General features: G+C 38.7%; 1 protein-coding gene across 3 annotated transcripts in view; it reads right to left on the reverse strand.

Annotated features, from left to right (window-relative positions):
• LOC110849110 (zinc finger protein basonuclin-2) overlaps window positions 1-23,832 on the reverse strand; it is a 74,301-nt gene that overhangs the window by 34,845 nt on the left and 15,624 nt on the right. The gene's annotated exons all lie outside the window — the stretch shown is intronic.

Genomic DNA, 23,832 nt, shown 5'->3' on the forward strand with positions numbered 1-23,832 from the left:
TTTTTGGAATCTCACTCAATAATACGCATTCGAGTTGGGCTCAAAAGTCTCTGATTTTATTTAGAATTGTTGGTTTACTCGAAATTTTCAAGTTAAATTCTCAATTTTAAATTGTAAAATTTTCAAGCAGCACAGTCTTTTTTTTGCGGTCGCGTCCTGACATCGATTTTATGGCTACTTGCCTACAATAAAAATGTAGGGTAGCATTCGACCGAGTTTGCTTATCTTCCAGAAAAAAACTGACAAGTCTTCGTTGTGACTAGTGGTCTCAACGGTGCGGTTCGGTTCGGTTCTTGGAAGAACCGGTTTGGAACCGAGAACCAGAATTGAAGAACCGAAACAGAACCGAACTTTTTTTAGCTGGAACCGAACCGGAACCGGACCAAACCGTGACCGAACCGGCGGTTCGGGTCAAACCGGTAGTGTTATTAATATGCAATAAACAACAAACAATGCTAATTCACGTGTTTCTGATGAAATTTCACATACAAGCCAATAACTTATCTGTATTTAAACAAGCAAATTCTAACACATGTCAACAGCAAAACCACTTATGTATGTATTATTGAAGTTAGAAAACAATTCCAAGTTTGGGGTGCAACCAAGTCAAAATTCCATTTTGGAAACTTTGGGGTGTGACCAAGTAAAAATTTCATTTTGGAAACATTGGGGGTGTAACCAAGTCAAAATTCCATTTTTGAAACATTTGGGGTGTGACCAAGTAAAAATTTCATTTTTGAAACATTTGGGGTGTGACCAAGTAAAGATTTCATTTTGGAAACATGGGGGGTGTAACCAAGTCAAAATTTCATTTTGGAAAGTTTGGGGTGCAGTCACGTCAAAATTTCATTTCGGAAACTTTTGGGGGTAAAAATTTCGTTTAGGAAACTTTGGGGGTGAAAATTTCATTTTGGAAACTTTGGAGGTGTCATCAAGTCCAAATTTGGTTTTGCAAACATTGTGGATGTAACTGTAACCAGGTCAAAATTTCGTTTTGGGTAACTTGGGGGGTGTGGCCATGTCAAAATTTCATTTTGGGAACTTTGGAGGTACGGCCACGTCAAAATTTCATTTTGGAAACTAGGTGTATTTCGGGAAATTCGTAAAACTTTTTCGGAAATATGATCAACTTCGCTAATGTATTTATGTATGTAGTTCGGTTCAACCCGAACCGGCCGGTTCGGTTCGGTTCTCTAAGACTTGGAACCGGAACCGAACCGGTAATAAAAGTTTCGGTTCGGTTCGGTTCGGTTCTCCGTATAAACCGGAACCGAACCGAGCCATCGGTTCCGGTTCGGTTCTATGAGAACCGAGAACCGTTGAGATCACTAGTTGTGACATTTATTTCACTTTATCTGTCCAATCCTAAACGCATTTCCAAACCCAAGAGCAATTTATCCAAGCAATGCATCCCCCTCTTCTACTGAACGTACCACCACCACCACCACAACCACTTTATTGACTTATGGATGGATAATGCGTACCGTATAAATGTTGCAGTTTTATTGCGCGTGTACATATGTTAATGTAGAACGAGATGGAAAGCCAAGATTGAAGTGAGATTGTTATTTAGTTGGTAAGTAGTTTCGTCGTCGTCGTCGTATTAGCAGAGAGACGCGCTGTCGTCCTTATTTTCTGAGGGAGACGAGACCATGAAAATGGTCACGATTATTGCCATGTATGGTCCATCAAATAAAAGTAAATTATTCCACATTCTCGTATCCTCATTCCTACTCGTATGCAAAGTTTTACGTATCAGAAAAAAGTAGCTTCACCCAAAAATACAGAAATGATCACATTTTTGCAATTTTCTTTCTGTACATACACATAACAAGCAGAATAAGGCTCAATCATCCTCCAACCACAAAATTACATGTTCCATTATTTATTTGCTTCATCTCATGATGAAGATAAACCGTTGTGTCATAAGTCAATCACGGAGGATTGGATGGATGGATGCACAAGTGCCTTCACAATAATTTCCATTTATGGCTGTATCATGGTCACTCTGACATCAGGGATCAACAAAAAGACACACATTTTTAGATTACTTTTCTGATAGAGATCAACTACTTTGGTGTGTATGCTCGTCCAATAGGATTACGACAACAATTACGAATTTGTACATGTGTATGGTAACAAATCGATAAGTGCATCATCTAAAAAATTAGCACTAACTTTTACTGGTACATACCTTTACAAAGTGTCAAAATATATTTAATAATATTTGCACCAATAATTTCCTAAATACGTTTGTTCTCCTAATTAATGCAGAAGCGCGAGCTAAATTAACTTAATTACAAGTTGATAAACCAACAAATTTTGAGTAACATGGCCAACAAGAATTACCCTCAGGTAATTCAAAACGAGTAAACTATGTATCCAAGTTCAAGGCGTAGTAGTAGAGTAACGACAATGTAATAAAGCTTGGCCAAAATCGTCGTCGCAAATTAATTCAATCTTTTTAGAAAAAATCCGGATTTCATACCCGAGAGCGAAATGAACTGATTTTTGAATAACAAGTAAACCTCCTCCTCCACCTGAATCCTTCAATCATTCACCACTCTTGTTGTCCTTTCATAATTCTTAAATTCTCCTCATCCCATGCAACATGTGTTGTACTGCTGACGTTTCCTTCATAATAGAAAGAGCTCCATATGTATAAACCAAATCTGAAATGACAGTTGATACGTCTCAGGTCAACATTTTTTGTACAAAGTTTGCAAAAATTATTGCCTAGAATGCAACATTTTGCGTAGTATACAATGTAATATATTGCCCGATCATAGATATCCACCTGCCAGCAGAAACTAGTCCTTATAATAAAAGATGATTATTATATGTACTTGATTGAGGCAACAATTTGTTAAATGTGTCCCCCATGGGAGTAAAAAATATGCATGAGGAGAAGATTTAAAATTCAAGTGCATTGCCATTATCACCGAACTCGTAAACATTTTACGAGTCCGTAATCAAAAATGAACTCATCACAAAAGTAGAGAAATCTTGTACATCAAGTGTCATATACAAAGTACGAGCCCACATGTCAAAGTCAAGCTGTCATAAAAATGTCAAAAATTTGCCCAAAGAGTAAAAGATTAGAAACTGTTTTAATTTTAATATAAAAATATTTATAATAAGATTTCTCATCTAATTTTGAATTCAGAGACAAGTTGTGCAACTCCCACTGACGATCATGGTCAAACAAAGTTTACTTATTTGTGGTGGAAGAATTAAGCCAAATTCACCCCTTCCTTTCCTGCGGGCTTGTCAATATGTATTCTTGTCCACATCGTCAACTAGCAAATAAACTGGGCGGCTAGTCAGTCGCCAGAATTAGCCAACTGTAAAAATTCATTTGGTCCATGGATCCAGGAAGTACATAGCAAAGTGCTGCTTGCCTAATCTAATCTGAAGCAGAAAGAATTAGGGTTGTTTTCTACTTTTTCTACAAGTACGTGATTGCTATTTTGCTATTCCCTCGTCAGTTTACTGTCCAGTAGGCAGCAAATAAAAGGGTTCGTTTAACACTGCCCTCAACTCCCCCGGTCAAGGTGTGGACGTGCCAATAAACAAACCCCGAAGGGAATGAGACCAAATGTTTCTTCATTCCTAAGACCACTACCATCGGTTAAGTTATTAACGCGATTACCCATCCCACGAGTTGACCCAAGCGGACATTTCTTCAGAAAAGGAGAAAGTCTTGACTTGATTACATCCAAGTTGTAAGAATATAAAACCTGAAAAGTCCGCCTATTTTCCATCAGAAGAAGAAGTCATCCACTTTTACTAGCTGACGTGTAGCTGAGTAAGTACCAAGCGGACAAACATTTTCGCATTCAATACAACACATTCTCGAATAGTCAGCCCAGCAAAAAAAGTCAAGATCTTCGGCCAACTTGGTCTCGTCTCTTCTCTTCTCGTGTAGAGGGATAAAATCCCAAAGGAGACGCCGAGTCTTGTTGGCGATATTCACTCACCATCAAGTATTCACACAGTCCAAGGAAGTAAAGTAAAGGCACGCATCATCAAAGAGCCTCCGACACATCCACCAACCATGCACTTATTTACACCGGACGGGGCTTTTCCAAGGTTTGTTATGTTTAGGGTGCGGTGATGCGACCCTGCGAGTGCTGGTGAATCCTAATAATAAAATGTGCTAGGAGAGGATCGAGGCAAGTCAAGATTTCTGTCCGCATCAACAAGAAAATTACTGCGGGTAGAAAATCCAGCTTCCGTTTCCGTACTTCTTCTTCTCGTCTGGTCGTCTTTTTTTAATCCCCTGCTCCTTCTCCTCCTGGGTGGATGTGGTTTGGTGTGGATACTCCGAATTATTCATAAAGGGAACATCATTCCCACAGGACACGACACGAATTACATATTAAGCATTTTTTCACTGGCTACTACACAACAAGAATGACTACCATCCTCTGGGAGAGGAGGAGGAAGGAAGGACCGTTATCCCCACTGTGCAGCAGAAGAAATCTTGGAGATGAGAAAAATACATACACAAGTAATCAGGACAAGTATGTAGCAAAAATAATTACCGTGTTTTTTTCTTTCTTTTTCAACCCAATTTACAAGGGAGGGTCGTAGATTGGTTAGTAAAAAGTATGCAATTTGAAAACTCACTCAGTAGAAAGCAATCATTACGTTGAGAGTCAGCAAACATTGCCAACAAGGAAATATTTTGCTTTCATTCCATCCACCACGGAAAATAGTGAGGAGAAAGTGGAGAGAAAGGTGAAATGACACGGATGGCGGCGGCGGCGGCGGTGGAGGCAAGTGAAGGGGTAATTAAGTACGAAGGGTTTTCCTTCTTTCTTCCTCCTGAAGTATGGCGAGATGTTCGTGACAGTCCCAATTTACGAGGACCGGAGAAAGCCCAGAAGAAACGACCAAGCCAATCCATTTATATTATGCTCCACACACACACACACAATGCATACACTGCTAATACCGCTCCTAGTCCCAGTCACTTACCCCTTATTTACTTCGACATGGCTCTCTCTTAGACCCACCAGTGTGTGAAGGAAGAAAATGAAGAAAAAGGACAAAAATAAGTTGATCCGATTGTGAGGCGAGGCCATTAGTGTGCGGGTTACTAATAAAAATCGACATCACATCTTTCTCCAAAAAATAATTGCCATACATGCCTGACTTTCACTCCTTGGTAGATCACGTGATTTACAAAAAAATCCATTATTAAAAAGGTATTATTGACCCTACCATTCCGGAAGTGAGAGGTCGTCATAAAGCATTTGTGAACCGAGGATTATCACACTACTTATCAAAAACTGATATCCATACATATCTCACTTTCCCCATTGCTCGGTGAAAGGAACATTATTAGCACAATGGCACAGATATCCATACCATTTGAGAGTGCGAATCTGAGATAATTGGCAAATATCTAGGTGCCCACATATGACCCGACATTACTCGCGTTGAAACCGAGTCTCTAGAATGTGCTAATGGAGATTTGTGCCCCATTCTCATCCGTGGTGATTGTCTACCATAAAGTATGAAAACTTATAATTCCCCAAAGCACAAGAAGATTCTCCTCTCCGTGGCAAGATTGTGCCGGAGAAAGCACCAGAGTCGTCCGTCTCTTCGACTCTCTCTCGATAAAAGAAGGAAGGAAAAGGTAATTTCCCCGGCTGGTCATCCATCTCGCAGCCTCGTTTAGCCGTCCTGGCACGAAACACACATACATTTCAATATACTGCCTGCCTCCTCACAACTCAGCCCCAGTGTGTCATGTCGCCCTACGTTATCCAGCCTTATGTCTCATCATCCTAACGCGATGCCGTCATACATATGCCGTGCAACTACTACTGCGATCCTCCAAAAGCGAGACAAGACATAAATGGAGAGGTGGAAAAGAGAGGAAAAAAACGGCAAATGCATTTCCCACTCACATATTTGCCACCGAGAAGAAACTGGCAGAAAGAATACCGCAGTGCAGAGTGCGATTTGCGACTCCTGCCACATTTTATGAGAGATGCTTTCTCTCCACATGGGAAGAGAGGGATGAAAATAATGCATTACGTATTCGTTCGAGGTGGTCATTAGGCCGGAGTGAAAACTCCTGAACAATGCAATTTCTATACTTGCTGTAAAATGTAGGAATATTGTTGCCGAGGAGGACTTTACGAATTTCACGGATCCATTGATCAATTCTGTTCTGTCAATACGTAAAGCTCATTAACAATTCGTGCATTCATTCACTCGTCTCTTGGCTCAAATGTCCAACTTCACATTTCCCATGTCCATCTCATCCTTCATGTCCTCAGAGGAGGAGGAGGAAGATTGATGAACGCGGCTGGGAATGTCCCGACTGGTGCAAGTTATGCAGGCTGCATGTGGACTGATTGCAGGAGAAGATTCGATCTATCCATCTCTAATAATAATATAGAGCAGAGTAGTGTTGGACTAGAGATATATGTACGCTGTCCAATCCATCTATGGTCCAAATGTATGTAAAATAAAGTGTTGCTTTCATACATACTGAAATTCTGCTTAAATATTTATGTCCCGTTCCCCACTCACAATGCGATAAGTCTTTTATGTGGATATGCAGCTCCGATTTTTATGGGATCAATTTTATTTTGATCCCAACAAATAGATAAGTAATAGACAAACGGGTAGATTTTTTTGAGTTTTTGTTAGTTTTTTTCAATTTTAGAGTTGACAAATATTTTAAAAATCAAAATCGAATTCCACCTAAAAGAGTTGCACTGCATTTCATGAATAAAGTGCGAAAATCTCAACAACTTTATTATTTGCATTTGTGCTTAAATACGAAAGATTTCCAATTTTATCATCTGCATTGTCTCATATTTTACTGTATCAATGCGTACTTTTTTAAAATTCCGTCCCCATAAATACACATACAACCTGGCAATACAATACTCGATATGTATCCCCATCGAGTCCATCCGTCCTGTCCATCTTATGTCGTAGAAGAACCAACAGTGATTTATTATATTATTATACTGTTTTCTCCTCTAAACTACAAGGTTGGCTTTTCCTTCCTACTTATTTCCCCGTTCCTTATTTTTGTCTCTCTCTCTCTCTTCTCCTCAACCTAAGTTATTCAAGTGCATGTTTGACAAATGAAGTCTAAACTACGACCGCAGCAGCAATGAATCATTCTATTTACAGGGAAAAACTTTCAATTCCAAATGAAATGAAAAGTCCTTCATTATTTTGTGTGCTCCTATTTCTTGCACCAATAAACTCCGCCATCGCATCACAATTACATTCACGGCAAACCCCTCAGATTTTAATTCCCTGTCTATTCATCATCAAACAAAATGGAGGACTAAAATCCGACCGAATGCAAATGAATGAAGTCGACCCTTGAAAATATATTTATGTATGAGCGGACGAATCTCATCATCTCCAAAATAAATTCGACCGTGCTTCATTAGTAGGAATAAGGTACGTATGTATGCATAACGTGAATGTATGCATGCCCACCACCCCCCAACCGTAAAGTGAATGATAGTACTTTAATATAGGCACGAAGGGTGATGGTGGGTTTGCTCCTCGATTCTATTGTCTTTGTCAAAAATCGATATGCAGATGAAACCCTGACATCATCATCGACATTGCAAACCTCAGCACCATTTTGAGCCGTGAAGATTGAGCTTCCAGAACCGTGCTAATGAAGGCAGGGAAAATTAACGAGGCGGTGATATTCTTAGCTGGGCATCACGGTTCTGGATGAAACTGAAAAACTCACTTTTTATTTAATCATCTAAATAACTTAATTTATTATAAAAATCAGTCTAATGATGTAATCGACGTAGAAAGTAACCAAACCGGTCAAGTTTTATTTTCCAACATTTCCAATTTTGTATGAATTTTGAGCTCTCCAAAATTCATATCAGAAGGAACCTGTAGTATTTGCCCATTCAAACATTTCACTCATTACGTACCCTAGCCAGAAGAGTCATTATAGTCCACATTTCAAGTATTTTACTGGGAGAAAAGTTCCTACGTATAAATTTCCAAAATTTACACCATCATATCAAAACTCCGGTTGTCAATATGTATGAGAGTAAAAACAGTATAGTGATCCCCCCTTCAAAATTATTTGAGATTTGATGGCTCGTCGACTCTCATCACTTCATCCTGACGACGACGGGCGACGGACGGAATACATGGAATTATTATTAGAGCAATATACACACAAGTAGGAGCTGGCCGTAGTGGTTTGGATGAAGAGTTCCAATCTGGGGGCTCGTCTCCGTGGAATTGTAATTAACACTGACTGCCTTCATGCAAAGGCTTGATTTTGCTGTGAAGGATTTCCACGGGAGGGAGATGAATATGGAATCTGACTAAAATCTCATCGTCTCATTTGTCTACGATCCAACTAAAAACTCAGCCTTGCTTAATGAAATAATATTCCTTTCCTTCCGTCATCGTCCCATTTCAGTTCTACTCTCGTCTTCTTCAGGCAGGAAATTAATAACCAACTCGACGACGATGAGGACGACTACCAACTAAACTCCTCCGCACACAATGAACCATCAGATATTGTTACGTAATAATAAGGCATGAGAATATAATCAAAAACTATTTTCCACTTTCAAATTCTTTAACAAACTTGGTCCAAAGACAGAGCAAGATTTGTCTGACTTCCGAAAACGAACGTATGCCTGCAAGGCTTTTCCATTTCTGAGTGAGTGAGAAGACACACAAGAAATTGCAAAAGGAGAGGAAGTTTGAGTTGATTTACATAATACGTTTATGTACCTACATAGTATTATTATTGGGTTGAGAGAAAATTGTGAAAACCTTTTTCAAATTATTTATTATCTAATTCGGAAATGTATGATTTTTAAGGAATATTTCCCAAAATGAATTAAAATGTGGAACAACGATTTTCTTATGTAGGCAAAAAATAAGGCTAGAATTACACAATCTGTACCTTCATTTTCAGCTTTTAACACAGTGACACGACGAGAATACAACCTGTGGTGTCGTGTAATTGAGTTTACACGGTTTAAAATGTGATTCATGCTTTCGTCTCACTTTTATTCTCGCCTGAAAGTCTATTGTCAACTCTGTTTCATTAATTAATTGTTTCAACTGAGGCCTTAATCAAAATTATTTGGCTGGATCACCCTCCAAGCCCACATCCCAGAATAAACCTACGTCATTCTAAGTGTGGCAACCGACACGTTAAAATACACAACATCACCATTCTCTTGTAGATTATGCACCAGAGAAAAGCAGAGAGGACAAATTGCACAGTTTAAATATTTAATGAGAGTCAGTCCTCTTGGCTCCGAGGCAATTACCTCCCCACTGACATTAACAAAACAAGACAATTTCAACTCGGAATCCCACTCTGCTTCGTTTCATGCATGTGTTTGAAACTTTCACTGGTTTAATTTCCTCACAAACAAAGTGACACAGAATACTTTAGGTTGGTGTGAAAGTGTAAAGGGGAATCAGTTTAATTGTCACTTAATTTCATTTGTTGAAGGTTTATCCGAATTTTTAAAAAAGTATCGAGCTATATACGTAATCGGATAAAAATATTGAATATACTCCCAAAGAATAAATCACTTAACCCAAGTAACAACCTAATTTACAATAAAATCCAAAGTCTACATACATACATCCTTCACTCACGAGTAAAAAAAAAAGTAGCAAGCAAATAGGTAAACTCAAGCCAGGAAACAAAGTGTAATCATTTTTCCATGCGGATAAATTCCAATCCGAAAGGTTCCTTCTTTCACTGTTCAGCAGAGCGATGAAATCTAAAAAGTAAGTAGAAGCAATTTCAACCCAATCTAAAACAAAACTTGAATGTCTTGCTGCAGTATCAAAGAAATAAATACATTTTCTTCTCTTTTCCTCCTGATACGAACGACCACTTGGTCGACAATCAAGCGAAAACCGGGCAAAAGTGAGGAATAAAAGCAGCTCGACAATGAATTTCCTCCAGGAGCTCAGCCAGAGTTTTGAAGAGTGGTGTTGATTAAACTCTGGGAGGGAATTGTCTCTGTGAAAGTAAGTGAAAGGCGTCTCATTCCGAATTCCCCAGCGGATGAACTCTTATTTACGGGCCGAGCACCAGAGTTTAATTCACTCCCCAGTTTTTAATTCATGACTTGAGCCTCCCTAATCTCTTTATGACGACTCACTGACTGGCTACGTGGAGAATGTTTGGCTTGACTTCATTTCTCTACTTGAGACTCTCAGAGAGACGAAAAGTAAAGTGTTTAATCAATTTTCGTAGCCAGTCTTCGTCCTCGTCATATTATTAGCAGTGGAGCCTTTTACCAAATATTTCAAGAGTTACTGGCTCATCGAACAATTGCAAATGTAAACTTTTGCCATTTTTTCAACCAATTACTTACCAATTGAACAATGATAAAAAACCTCACAAGTCGCGTGTACTGTAATTTCAATGAAGCCGGAGTTCAATTTAAAGGAGTAAGTAAAAAAAAAAAGAACAGGAAAACCACAACTTTTGTCTTGTAAGTAGCTTGTCTTTGTTGCTTTTCTCTCTCTCTCTCTGTCAGGGGAGAAAGCAAATCACTCCCCATTTGCTAAGTTGTTTGTGGCAGGAGGCAAACGTTGTTGGGTGATGTTTAGAGAGGGAGATGGAGGAATCCGATTTCAAGAGAGTTTACTTATTTTATTGATTGAATTGAATGTGTGTAGTAGTAAATAGTAGTGGAAGAAAGCATGTAATACAGTACTGGAGGAGATCACAGATAAAGCGCGGGGGCTGCTGCAGGGTTAAGTATCATTAGTTCGGAGAGAGGATGAGTACATACATGCACTCCGACTTATCAAGTGGGAAACAGGACAGACAGACACTGACGGAGGGGAAACTTTATATGTTGAAGGAAAAAAAGAGGGAAAGGAGGTGTGGGATCACTGTTTGTTACGTACTATTTGCGGTGCTGGAATGGATACGGATCACAGAATGAAATTGGTTTGGAGTAAAAAGTGTTGGTGTCACACACAATTACGTTCAGAGTGGCGGAATCAATTGCTCTTCTGTCTGTCAACTAAAACTGGTGAAAGTAAATACCACGCCCGGTGGGTTCGTGGTTCCAATTGAATTTGGTGAAGCAGAATTTTGTAGAAAATCTAGTATGTACCTCTTTCTTAACAAGGATTATTAGTTTGGTGCTCTAATTTCTGAACAAATGACACGTCAATTTTTCTTATGACACTTTTGGCATCACGGACATTCAACCCGACTAACAAGACGAGATGCATATGTACCTACCTCGAAAAAATTAGTTTGACTTGACTTTTCCCTCGTGAACAAATGAACCGTGCCCCGTAACCTAATCCAAACGAGTACCACCCCCAGAATAACACGACGCCAAAGTCTCCAGTGTCAAAGAAATCTCGGACATAAGTTAAAAAGCCACACGTTTAACCAATCAACAGCACATGCTGAAGGTTGGTTTTTAATGGTGTCCATTCAATTCATAAACACAATTGTAGGCCACCAAGTAAAGCTTCATTGGAAAAACGCCTCCCAAAAAATTGTTGCGTCAAATAAGTCGAGTGTCAAAAACGCCACTCATTCCAAGCTGGATATCATATTGCATCATCGCTGTACTTGCACGCATGTGGTTTGGTGGTTGGTCTTTGTAAATGTAAAATTATTATTGCGTTTCCTCGTTCTCTTCTTTGAGTCGTAAGAAGAAGAAGTAGGAAAAAAGAGATCGGTTGTCACCCACCCTCACTTTTTTAACACCTTGCCTTTCCTGGGTTGCATTGACTTGTCAAGTGAGAGACTCATTGTTCAAAGGAGTCAAAGTGTTAAACATTTTATGTCTTTTGTTAGCACTTGTTGTTTAAGTTTAAAATGGAGGATAGAGCGATGGATGGATAGATGGACGGGTTATTTAACTCGTGGAATAATGTTTGTCTCTCTACTACTTCGCAGAATGTATTTATAATAATAATTCATGATCCATTTCACACAGCACGGCACTAATGCCAAGCCAACCAACAAGTATTAAATATACACTGTTTGAGTATCAGGTGTCAGGAGGTGGTTATGTGATGTGACGAGGATTGTTCTGCATCTCGTCAACTGAAATTAACATAATTTTATTTTCAGTCACAAGGCAAGGTTCATATTGTTTTGCAGGCTGAATATGTATACAACAAGCGAGACATGTAGGAAAGCAGTGTGGAAGAGTATTCAGCGTGTGACTTTGAATAAAGATGACTTTTAAACTACATGGCATGTGGAAAAAAGCGAGTTATAATGCTCTCTCTGCTTAAAATTGTGAATTGTTTAAGGTAAATGGAAACACAATTGGCGAGACATTCCACCAAGATGCTTGTCACGAGTTGATTTTTCACTTGACACGGATAATTACATGATTTTGCCAAGAATTGTGAGTCAAACTATGTGAATCCATTGGTGCACGTGACATTTCAAGGAGGAAGTAATGTATTATTATCGGTGCCGTTTGGTTTGGGTACGAAAATCCCAAAGTCTCGTGTGACTTTTCTTGGCTGACCTAATTGACGGTTTGCGTTTATATCCAAGTCACAGATAAGCAATTGATTCCGCCTGTGAGCACTGGAGAATACGTATCCGACCAACCCGACATTTTTCCCGTTTGGGACCAACCCTCCAATTTAAACGCGATAAATGCATGCTCAAAAGTGACAAGGGCTGTTTTACCGGGTTAAATGGTTGGTTGGTGGTTGACAAACGTCAAAGGCACCAGAAAAAGGGGTGGGTCACCAGAAAGTCAAGCAGCGTTTGTCGTGTTTGCCAAACATGTTAGGGTCACGCTTCATTCGTTTTTGTCGTGACTGTGAAAGGAACCAAAGTCCAAAAAATGAGAAAAAACCTCTGGAAAGGTCTTTTTATGTTGTAAATAATTTCAATATTTCCAAGATTTTCACAATTTTCCTTTTAATAGAAATTGCATTTCTTATTAGATTGAAGTATCGATTTAATTTCGATTACTTGTCAGAAAAATTGCGGAAACAAATGTTTACAAAATGCTTTACGTGACCCATTTCAGCCATGCATACGTACGGAGTATTTGCTTATATAAATTTATTTATGGTTGTGTGTGTGTGGTTCAGGTGTGGATATCAACTCTATCCATTTACTTTATGCCCGATAATTACCACCGGGGCGGAGATGACCGGCCTTCATTCATGCCAAATGCATAATTAACACTGAAAAATTTCTCTCGTGCCATTCTTACTTGTGTTTCATGAGGAAAATGTAAACCCAGATGAGCAAAATGCTGTTATTTATGTACATATGAATCATAATCGTGTATGCTTAATATGCACGAGTGAAAAAGGAACTCTGTTTCAACTTGGGGTCCAGAACTAACCCTACGAAGGCTAATAATCACGTAATAAAATGCACAGCAAGACACATGGAAGCAAAAACCAACAAATTTACGTTGGACCTTTCGCAGTTACATAAAGTCCAAAAAGTGACAGGACATGGCTTTTGTACTTTGTAGTCGTCGTCCAAGTTTGTTAATAAAAAGTAGAAAGTCAGCAAAAAAAAGAGACACACCGAAGAAGAGAAGAATCTACTTTGTACATCTGGCCTCTTCTTCTTATGCGTATGTTATTGTCCGATAGTTAGTGGGCTTATCACACCACCATCGGACGAGAAACGCTCAAAGACAAGAGGACGACTCCTCAATCCTCATCATTTCATTTCTTTCTGATTATCTGCCACTATTATCATTGGTCTGCATTATTAGTTGAATCCACCACACCACCAAACCAACCATGGCTTTTGCTGTCATGCCATTATTCCGTTCCATGATGATGATGACATGCTCTGAATAAATTGGGAAGTCGAAGTCGAACCAACAAGAGAAAAGGAAGTTGAAGGGTTGACTTGACTTTGACTCCAGTCCAGAAAAGAGCGACTTGTCTTTGTCTCTGGACTCGAGAATTGAATGGTTTTATAGTAATCAAACCTCTTTCCTAACAAACTTTTAACCCACCAACCAGAAGGTTCTGTTGGGCAAGAAGAAGACTTTTTTAAGAGCAGCAGCAGCAGCAGCTTGTTCCCAGAAGAAATTTTATTCTTTGCAACAACTTCGTGACGTGATGGGCCACAGCTTTTGGTTGGATAATGAGGGTCTATTGGTTGTCGTGATAGACGGTGATAGTTGACATGCAAGACATGTTCCAAAAATCCAATCGTCAATTTTCCTTCCTCAGCATGGCATTTCTTAACTCGACCCACAATACATAAATGTAAGGAATACATATATTGTATGTACAAAGAGGTGGTTACTTACTTATGTGCATGGTTTGGTGCGGATAAAAGCTGCTTTTACGTAGTATAAACTTAATTCTTTCCGAACTGGGTTTGTAGCGTGACTTCAGTTTACTTATACTTTCCTTCAGCCCCAAAAAAGGTAAGCTCAAGGCACGACAAAATCTCGAAATTTTATTCAATTTTGAAATAAACGGCTCATGAAATGCAACCATCGTCGTCCTCGTCGTCATCATCCTCATCTTCTCGTCCATAAATACTACCTGGATTGTGTAACGTTATTATTTTCATGTGTATAAAAGTGATGGTGATATTGATGATGATCGGATCCCTTTCTTTCCCTTCCTCTCGTCTAGTCATCCTACTTAACGCAAGGAAAATTCTCGTGTGAGTTGGGGCAGGCGTGGTCCACAAAACAAAGTCGAAAACATCCCTTCGGCACTCACGACTTGGCTCCTACTTGCAATATTACTTCATCATATCATGCATATTATTGGAGAGCTCGAGATTTTCATGCCGTATGCAATCGCATCTAGCAATAATAAGTATCTGTATCTGTACTTTAACGTATGCAAGAGAACATCGCGTATGTTTGTACTTGGTCCGAAATGAACACCTTATTAAAGAATATGAGATTCCAATTCGATGATGAATTTATGTATGTTTGCGCTCCGACCGTCTTCGTTTGAAGGGATTTAATCGTACAATGTGAGGAAATTATGTAACTGATTTTTAACCTTTCAATAACCATTTTTTTGTCTGGATGTGTTGATGAGCATGGTATTTACTCACCCTCTTTAACTTATAGCCTGCCAGCCATAAACAAATTATCAACCTGTCCAAACTCCAGGATCTGAGTAAACGAAACGGTTAGGCGGATGTCACCTAATTACAATTCATTTCCACTCCAAACCACTAAATCTGTAATGGGCGTGGGGGCAGAGTCAAAAAGTCCAAGTCTTTGGAATTTTTTAAGAAGGTTGCCCTCCCCGTGAAAAAAAACCTGGAAAAATAATAATAATGATGATGGTGGAACGAAGAGGGATGAAAATAATTGTTTGAGAAGTGTACAACATGGGTTTTTTTAGGTACGCCAAGTTGCTGATATTGTGTCGCTTTTTTTATGATTAAACGTTTGATTGTGAATAATTTGTGTGACGTGAAAAGTGGGTGAAAGTGAACTTTTATTTTTTCCCTGTTAATTATACATTATCCAATCAGTCAAATTAATAATTGGATTGGCAGCGAAGGAACAAAAGGGACGAGAATTAAGGACATGATCTCTTCTTCCGAGTAAAAAAAAAGTTTTATATAAACTTGATCAAATGGGCGGAATAAATATTGTTACAAAACCACACGGCAACTAACTACGACTACTACACATATGCAAACTACATAAAGCAAGCAATGAAGAACGCCATACAAATGTCATGTCACCTCCAAATATGGAAAGTTCAATCTCATTCTTAGCATTATATCGCCATTTCACATACTGTCCACTCTAGAAGACCTCCTCACAAACCAGCCCAGATTCGTAAGAATTTAATGCTGCGTATAACATGGCCATGCATGCTTTTTTGTCTAGGTACATGCCTTATTAATCTACGACATTTCATAGTAACTCGATTAGATTAAAATGGAAGCTACATACGATCGAAAATGAGCCAGCTTACGAGGACAATGGCCACCCTTTTTTTACGAGAAGGGACGGACACAAGTTTTAAACTTGACAAGAATCTCTCTCCTGCTCCCGTCGTCCCCGATTTAGAGATGCACATTACGTGATTCATTGACTTCTTTGTTTCAAAAATGTTTTTATTCTTAATGAATAAACTTGTTTGGAGTAGTTGATATTATTTTGGTCATGATTAGTTAACCGGCCAGAAGAAGACGACATGAATTACAATAATAATCCATCCAGAGAGACTTGACTCGTTCATTACGTGTTGCTATCTTGTCCTGTCTCATTATGGTACCAAGCGTAACGTGATTTTAAATCAGTGATTTAACTGACAGGGAGGAAGATGACCATTTGCAAATATGGAAGTAATCCTGACGTACGAATCAAAGGAATCAATTTTGATTGTTGTCAGTCAGTCTTGGCATTTTTATCCGTACTACTTACATTCTCTGAAAAATTAAATTAAAGTCCAGCCTCCAAGAGTAAAATAAAATAATAAAATAGTAAAATTGTCCCATGATCCCATCCCCGATAATGTCCAGCATATTGCGAGTAAATCACAGTCAGAATAAAAATATTGTTGTTAACGATGCCCCACAGCCACGCGTGAATATCTTCCAAATGTCATAAGAATAATATTCTCTACGCCCCACAAAACCACAATCATATCATCACGACCATAATCGCATCGCAAGAAGAAGAAGACCTGAAAAAAATCCTGTGCACCCATCACCAGATCAGAGATATACATTCCCAAGGAAAAGTTAACACGGCATAAAATATCCCCAGCACCACCGAAGGAGGAATAATATCTTATGCATAAGAAATGAGCTCCAACTACTCCGCCCCGTTGCCTGATTTACTATTTTGAGACCATCAGTTTTTTTACGGGGTGAAACTAAATTGGGAAATATTTTGTCCAGTCTCTCACTCACTACTTGTGTCTCGTCTGAAATCCAATTTGGTCGACTTACAAAGCCACAAAGTCAACCCCAACCAAACTCAATTTATGATGTAGTAGTAGGGCACCTATGTAACAAAGCGACTGGAAATAAAAAAAGTCGAGTGGAAATATAAATGGTCAAAGACTGGATAATAATTTATGCAAGTGAGATGACGGCCATCATCAAATCAAGCGATCAAAGATAATAAGCTTTTAGAATCCATGTCGATGTCATGGTCGTGTCATGTCATGATGGACGAAGAGGAGGAAAAAAGCACCCTCTCATGAAATATGTCCATGTCTTGAGGCAAATCCTGCGACGACGGCGACGACTAAAATCCAACCTGTGATTGGACCCGGTTTTTTGTCTACCTTTTATCTGAGTGGAGTGTCACAGGCTTTTTTACGACAAAATGTCCTCCTCTCTGGCCTCCAAATGACAGCATAGTAGTAAATATAGCATTGAAAATAATAATAATACGACATCTTTTAATGCACTCGTCATCTCAGTCAGTGCAACAAAAAGACAATGCTGATGGCTGGAGGAGAGAGACAATGATACGTATCTCGAGCTATGACATTAGCATTTTAACGTTAAGCAAACGATAAACACAAGGATGCTTGAAAGCTGAATTCAGTTTGACTTGATCTTGAACCCTGTCCAGACCAGAAAGTACATAAGAATAAAGAACATTACATTCTTCTCCTTGCTGTTCCCATCTTGTGATTCTTCATCAGATATGAAAATCATATAAAGAAACAATGACGAGCATTTTATTGTGTTCAGTTATTATTTGGCTTAGGAGGGACACACGGGTGGTGCGGTGGTAGATACTGTGTGGTAATGTAAAATAATGATAAAAAATGCCTACTACCAACCATCCATGTCATCGTCATTTTATAGACATGACAGACAGGACAAGGATGAAAAATATATGGGAGAAGAAGACGATCAAAGAAATACCACAATTGATGACTATGTAGTAGGTACGGCTACTTTAGTCAGGTGGACATTTTGGGAGGTGGAAGTTGTGTTGGGATGATGATCACATCCAGTGATAATGATAATTATTGGGTTGTCCCTCTGAATTCTGGTAGAAAACAAAGTCAAGCAAGTCCAACCCAGTTCGCTTTTATGTAACATTTGGACAGGCTGCCTGACCAACCAAATAATCCCAAAGAAAACAACATATTATGTATCCATCTTGTATTTGATTGCACCAGTTGGATCATCATGGACAGCTCATTATCATTATAATTAAGGTATTCCTCAAGGAACTTTATTAACAAGGCGACAAACTCGTCTCGCTCTTTCGAGTTACAAACATGCCAATTCTCGAAAGACAATTTCCCAAAAACCACACCAGCTCCTTGTTCGGCAAATAAATGACGATTATACAACGATGAATGACTGACCAGTTGTAAATTAAACGCTCCAGAGGAAAAAAAAATCCCCGAAAAGTGAATTAATGCATACGTAAATGAGAATATGCCACATTCATATCATAGCAGTGACCGGTTTTCAGCCTGAATATTTTTTAAGATGGTGTTGAGTATGGTATAATTTGTATTAGTTAGTCATACCCAGGCCACGATTAGTTTGGAAATGATCGTCAATGATAACGATAATGATAATCGTGGATAATACCTGTAATGCGTTGGACGCTTTGATTTCAAAATCCCAAGCATTATACCAACATTGCTCGCTCACACAAATATTAAATCAGACAACAAATACATAAATGCTCAGCCCTTGTAAATAGTTTATTCTCTGGGTCCTCCTGATGACGGCAATTATTCAATGATACACAACCAAACCACCAAATTGTTGGTTGGGTGGATTGGATGGATACTACTCGCTGTGTGTGTGGAATTGGCATTGGCCAACTGCATCAGATACGTACGTACAATGGGAAGATGAAGAAGAGACAAAAGGTTGGATGAGTAGATTCGATACACTTTCAAATCCCAGCCATGAAGCAGAGAGGATGGAATCCAGAAGGAAGAAACCGGTTTGACTACATGGATTTCAGGTATTGGATGGCATGGCCTGGACCCAAACTACATACTCCTCGGACCAATTACATATTAACAATCATTTCATTTCGTTGTTTCATGTGCTGTGGGGACGAACTCACCGACACAGAAAAAGAAGAAGAAGATGAGAAAATGATGGTAAAAGGCGACCCTGCATGCATGCAATCCTTCATAACTAAATATGTGGATGTACGTACTGCACTAACCTCAGCCTCGACCCTCATGGACAAAGAGGGAGAAATAATAATAATAAGGACCCTCGCCACCCTAAAAAGGATACGATCCTCAATTGTGGTAGTTTAGCCATTACCTGGCTGTAACTTCAGTCATATTGCCTGAATGGATGAAGGAGGATTGGGAGCCCTTTTAATTTGGAAAAAGCTTAAAACCAGTCATTTTCTACTCTTAACTCATCTTTCACAGACAGTTTTGTGCTCAATAGGAGAAGGAGGGGTTTATTTAAGGGATGAAATTAAATGGATCATTTTTTACCGTTTGTACCAAGTCTCATGTATTTTATTTCTGAAAAAGGTTTAGATTTTTAGAAATATCATCTCTCGTGTGATTCACTGCATTTGAAGTGATCAGGTTTTACTGTGTGTCACACTACCATGTTTTCCCTCAATTTTTTAGCATTTCTTCGAGAAATGCCACCCTGTCTTCGATTACATATCTGGTTATGACAATTCCTAAAAAATGCATGTCTAAAAAGACGCCATTTTGCATCTGGCTCTGGAGTCACCCGACAAGCAGAGCAAGATGATAAGATGATGAGACGAGAAGGTTTAAGCAGCAAAGTAAATTTCATATCCACAACACTTGAACCCCAAATTCCATAAATAAATGTTTAAGAAAATACCGACAAGACTAAACGACTTGGCACTCCGTCGCCTTCTTCTTCTTCATCCATTCGACATTATTTCTCCTCCTCAGGTCTGGCAAAGCTATTAGGAATTTCACAGGAAGGGAGACGGAGGAGGAGGAGGAGGCAACAAAACACATCGTCGTCAAAAGAACATGGTTGGTGACGATGTTCACACTTTTTACTCACAGACCGAAAAAGAAGCAGTGCAATCTAAGCGCTAAAAAACCAACCAACATTCTTTTTCTTAGTCATATATACGTGGCCAGAACATAGATTTAACTCATCTAAACATCCGACACTCTTAAATCTGACATTTTTAGAATTGAGGTAAAAAACAACATAAAATCTCAACTGTGTGAAAGAAGCTCGTCACATTTGTTTGTGTTTCAAAGACATCTCTGTTCATGTAATTTAGCAGTAAAAAAATCCTAGAAATGAATATGGACGACGACTCGGCGTGTTTAAAAGACGAACAAAATTGCTTAACTGGTATAGTTAATAGTTACACATGTCCAATACAAGTAGAGGAAATGTGTCACGGGCCTCGAGGGTGCTGAATTCTCCGAATCAATCTGGGACCACGGATAGATAGATATGGATGAACGGTCTCACGTTAAATTTAACTCCAAGACGATCAGAGAGTGAAGAGAAAGAAGTCAACTGTTGACGGTTTAAAGAAGAACATCGCCTTGGAACTGTACGCTCTTGGTGATGTGTTGTATTTATTATTTTTGGCCAATGTCCCCTGTCTCTGTCTCCCTTCGAAAAATAAACCTAACCAAGAACACCGAACGAAGGTTTGGAACATTAGTCAACCTCGCGCATCGCATCCTCGTCGTTTATCAGAGTGTACTTTGTACTTTCTAATGAAAAGATGGCTTTACATCACTTTTAGCCTCCTGTAAAATTACGCTTTTCCGGCAAAACGAGAGCATCTGTGTGATGTGATCTTTTCTGGGTCGCATATCCCATAGCATATGACGACCAAGATGAAATGATGATGTTTTCCAATTTCTAGATGATGTATTTTTGGTCCCTCCACTTTGTTTACATGAAAAGTCGGGGTGGTCTCTTGCTCCTTCTGTCTTCTGTCTCACCATTTTACTTTTTTTGTAGATACTCGCACTCTTTCCTCGTCAATTGAATTCCCTACATATTTTCTGGAAATTGCGACCAAGATCTTGTTATCAGTATCAATTATCACTACTCTATTATAACAAAATCCATGAGAAAGTATCATCAAATTATGCATATAAAACACAATTTAATTTATTACAAAACTTTTCCCATAATTTCATTTTGGCGAAAGTAGGACGAATTTAGCACAAAATCAATATTTTAATGTCGCCCAACAGTCCAATTTCACATTTAAGATTCAGAACGGAGTATAAAATCGACCAGGGTTTAACGACAATTTAACTACTGATTGAATTGTGGTTTGGGTCATCCCACCTTATTTACATCTCTCTCAATTTATCTCTGCCAAGTGAGTATGTGTGTACTCAAATCTTTGAGTTTGATGGTCTTATTTCGTCAAGTGCAGATTTGAAATGCAAATTTCTCTGCAATTTGGTAGCACATCATGCACAGACACACACACCGCGATTCAAATGCTGCATGATATTATTTTGACGCTACTGTGTCTACCATTATACTTATTTGTTGAAGAAGGAAAAGATGAAATGATATTCGTGTGATGACGAAGTGAAGCGATTAACTTTTGTATTTTTTTTATTAAGTCGACGAGTTCAAACGTCTTATATGACCGCGATCGCTACATATGATCATTCCATCCCTGGGATAATGTGGAGTAAAGCCTATAATTTCTTACCCCATATCACCACACTTATCATAACTTTGGATAATAATAATTGTGATGAAATTAGATGATAAACTTATTGTTTCACAATAAGACTTCGTCCTCTCAGATTATCCTCCAGCAATAAAATTCCTATCCTGATGCAAGAACGACACTTTACTTTTATACGTGGCCATCAGAATACGTATTTACTACTGCTTTTTACAATATTAAACCATAATAAATACCTTATCCTACTTGTTTATTCCCTTATTTTAGGTCCAGTCTTGCAATTATGTCGAACATAATTTGTACACTTACTTTTCCTATTTCCCATGACTTATGTATGTATGTACCTACCTGCGTATTAAAAATATTAGAAATTGTGCACACCATTTTTTCATTCCATGCCAAACATTACTCTTCTGAGCGAGCTAAATTATGTTGTATCATTGTCGACGTTGAAATTTATTACGTGCGACATGACAAGTTCAAATCGCAAGTGGTGAGAAAAAATAAATTGCAATGTGACCCGTTCTCTTCTTCTCGGGGGATGTGATGTTATCAACCAGATTTGACCACGAAATGGGAAAATGTTGCAGATAAAAATTTAGAGTTCGTTCTCCAAGTAAGTAAAAGAGCATACGAAAAGATGAGTGATAGACGTGGGAATATATTATTTCACATTTGTGGTAGGTATGAGTTGCTTGGTTGTAAAAACTGCTTCAATTTTCGTAGCAAAGGACAAAGACATGGTGCAATAGCAGCAGAACTTTAATCAGCTCGCGCACAATAAAACGAGCAAATCCTTAATAAGTAGATGGGAGTCGACTTCCCCGTAATCAGAAATAATGCGAAGGTGTCATCTCATTTCCCTTTATTATGAGTCGTTGTCGTCAAGAAAAAGTGACCCTTGCTTGCTTGCTCATTGTTGCTGGTCGTCTCATGTTGGACCATTTTTATTTTACACTTGAAAATTAAAATAGTTTCCCAAACAATACTTCTTCTTCCCACCTTCCATCACCTTTACGTTGCCTATTGTGAGTTTTGCAAGACATTTATTTAATGAAGCCTTTAGGCAGGACAGAAAGAAATAATGGGGAGAAGAAGGCGTTATTTCACGTTGCAAAAAATGCGACAAAAATGTTGCTCTCTTCTTCTCAGAGAAGTTTTGGTCACGACGTCACTCGTCACGAAGACGAAGACAACGACGACAGACAAGACAAAGCTGAAGGCTATAACTGAACTAACTAACCAACCAGCTCATCACTATCTCAGGAGAGAGATGAAAGGTTGTTGGAGCAATAATTTCCTCATCAAAATACAAATTCATATTTAAATTCGAGACTTGGATTTAACAAATCAAACCCTTGTCTTGTAAAGTAACACGCTCGAGAAATGTGCTCAAAGGTGGACTTCTCAAATCTGCTGTCAATTTCAAGAGAAAATTATACGAATGTCTGTTACCCTCTTGTTGTTCCAAATGGAAATTGGGTAATTTTAAAATATCTAAAATGTAAAATGCTACATTCGGACAAAGTAAGCAATGCTGAAAGAATGTCACCACGTTGACGCGACATTTCTTCTTAGAAACTGATCTAATAAGAGATTCGAAATACTGAGCAATTTGTAGACTGCATGTCTCGAATTGAACATGTATGAATTATTCATGATTTTCTGCAATATTTCTATTGGAAAACAATCAATCTTTCGTATGTACGGTCAGTGTGTGTTATTTTACATATTCATCATGCAACATTGAGTAAGACGTATAATGCATAATGTCACCTCACCACGACCTGAGGTAATGTCAGACTGCGGTAGGTAAAACAGCTTTGGACGCTCGGCTTAAGATAAATCTGTCACCGTGTGGTAATGTAATAGCCGAACAGGCCGAGAGTGAGAGAGTTGTTTCTACTTGTAAAAACTTAACTTTAACTCATTTTCCATATTCTACACACATACGCGACGACTCTGAGGACAGGATTAATTTCCGCCCAGAGAGAAAAGTGAGACATTCGACAACATGCATACATATTTTACCAATTTACATTATTAAACTAGTAAACGTCCTCCTACGCCCGTCCAATCCAATCCGAAGAAGAACCCAGAGCAGCAGCAGACCCAAATTTTGAGCATTACAAAAACAGAGTGCATATGACATGACACATGTCGCCGAAATGGATCCAACAACCCTTGCTTGCTTGATATTACATTACGTAAAAGTCAT

The sequence above is a fragment of the Folsomia candida genome, unplaced genomic scaffold (genome assembly GCF_002217175.1).
Source record: "Folsomia candida strain VU population unplaced genomic scaffold, ASM221717v1 Fcan01_Sc004, whole genome shotgun sequence".
Taxonomy (NCBI): domain Eukaryota; kingdom Metazoa; phylum Arthropoda; class Collembola; order Entomobryomorpha; family Isotomidae; genus Folsomia; species Folsomia candida.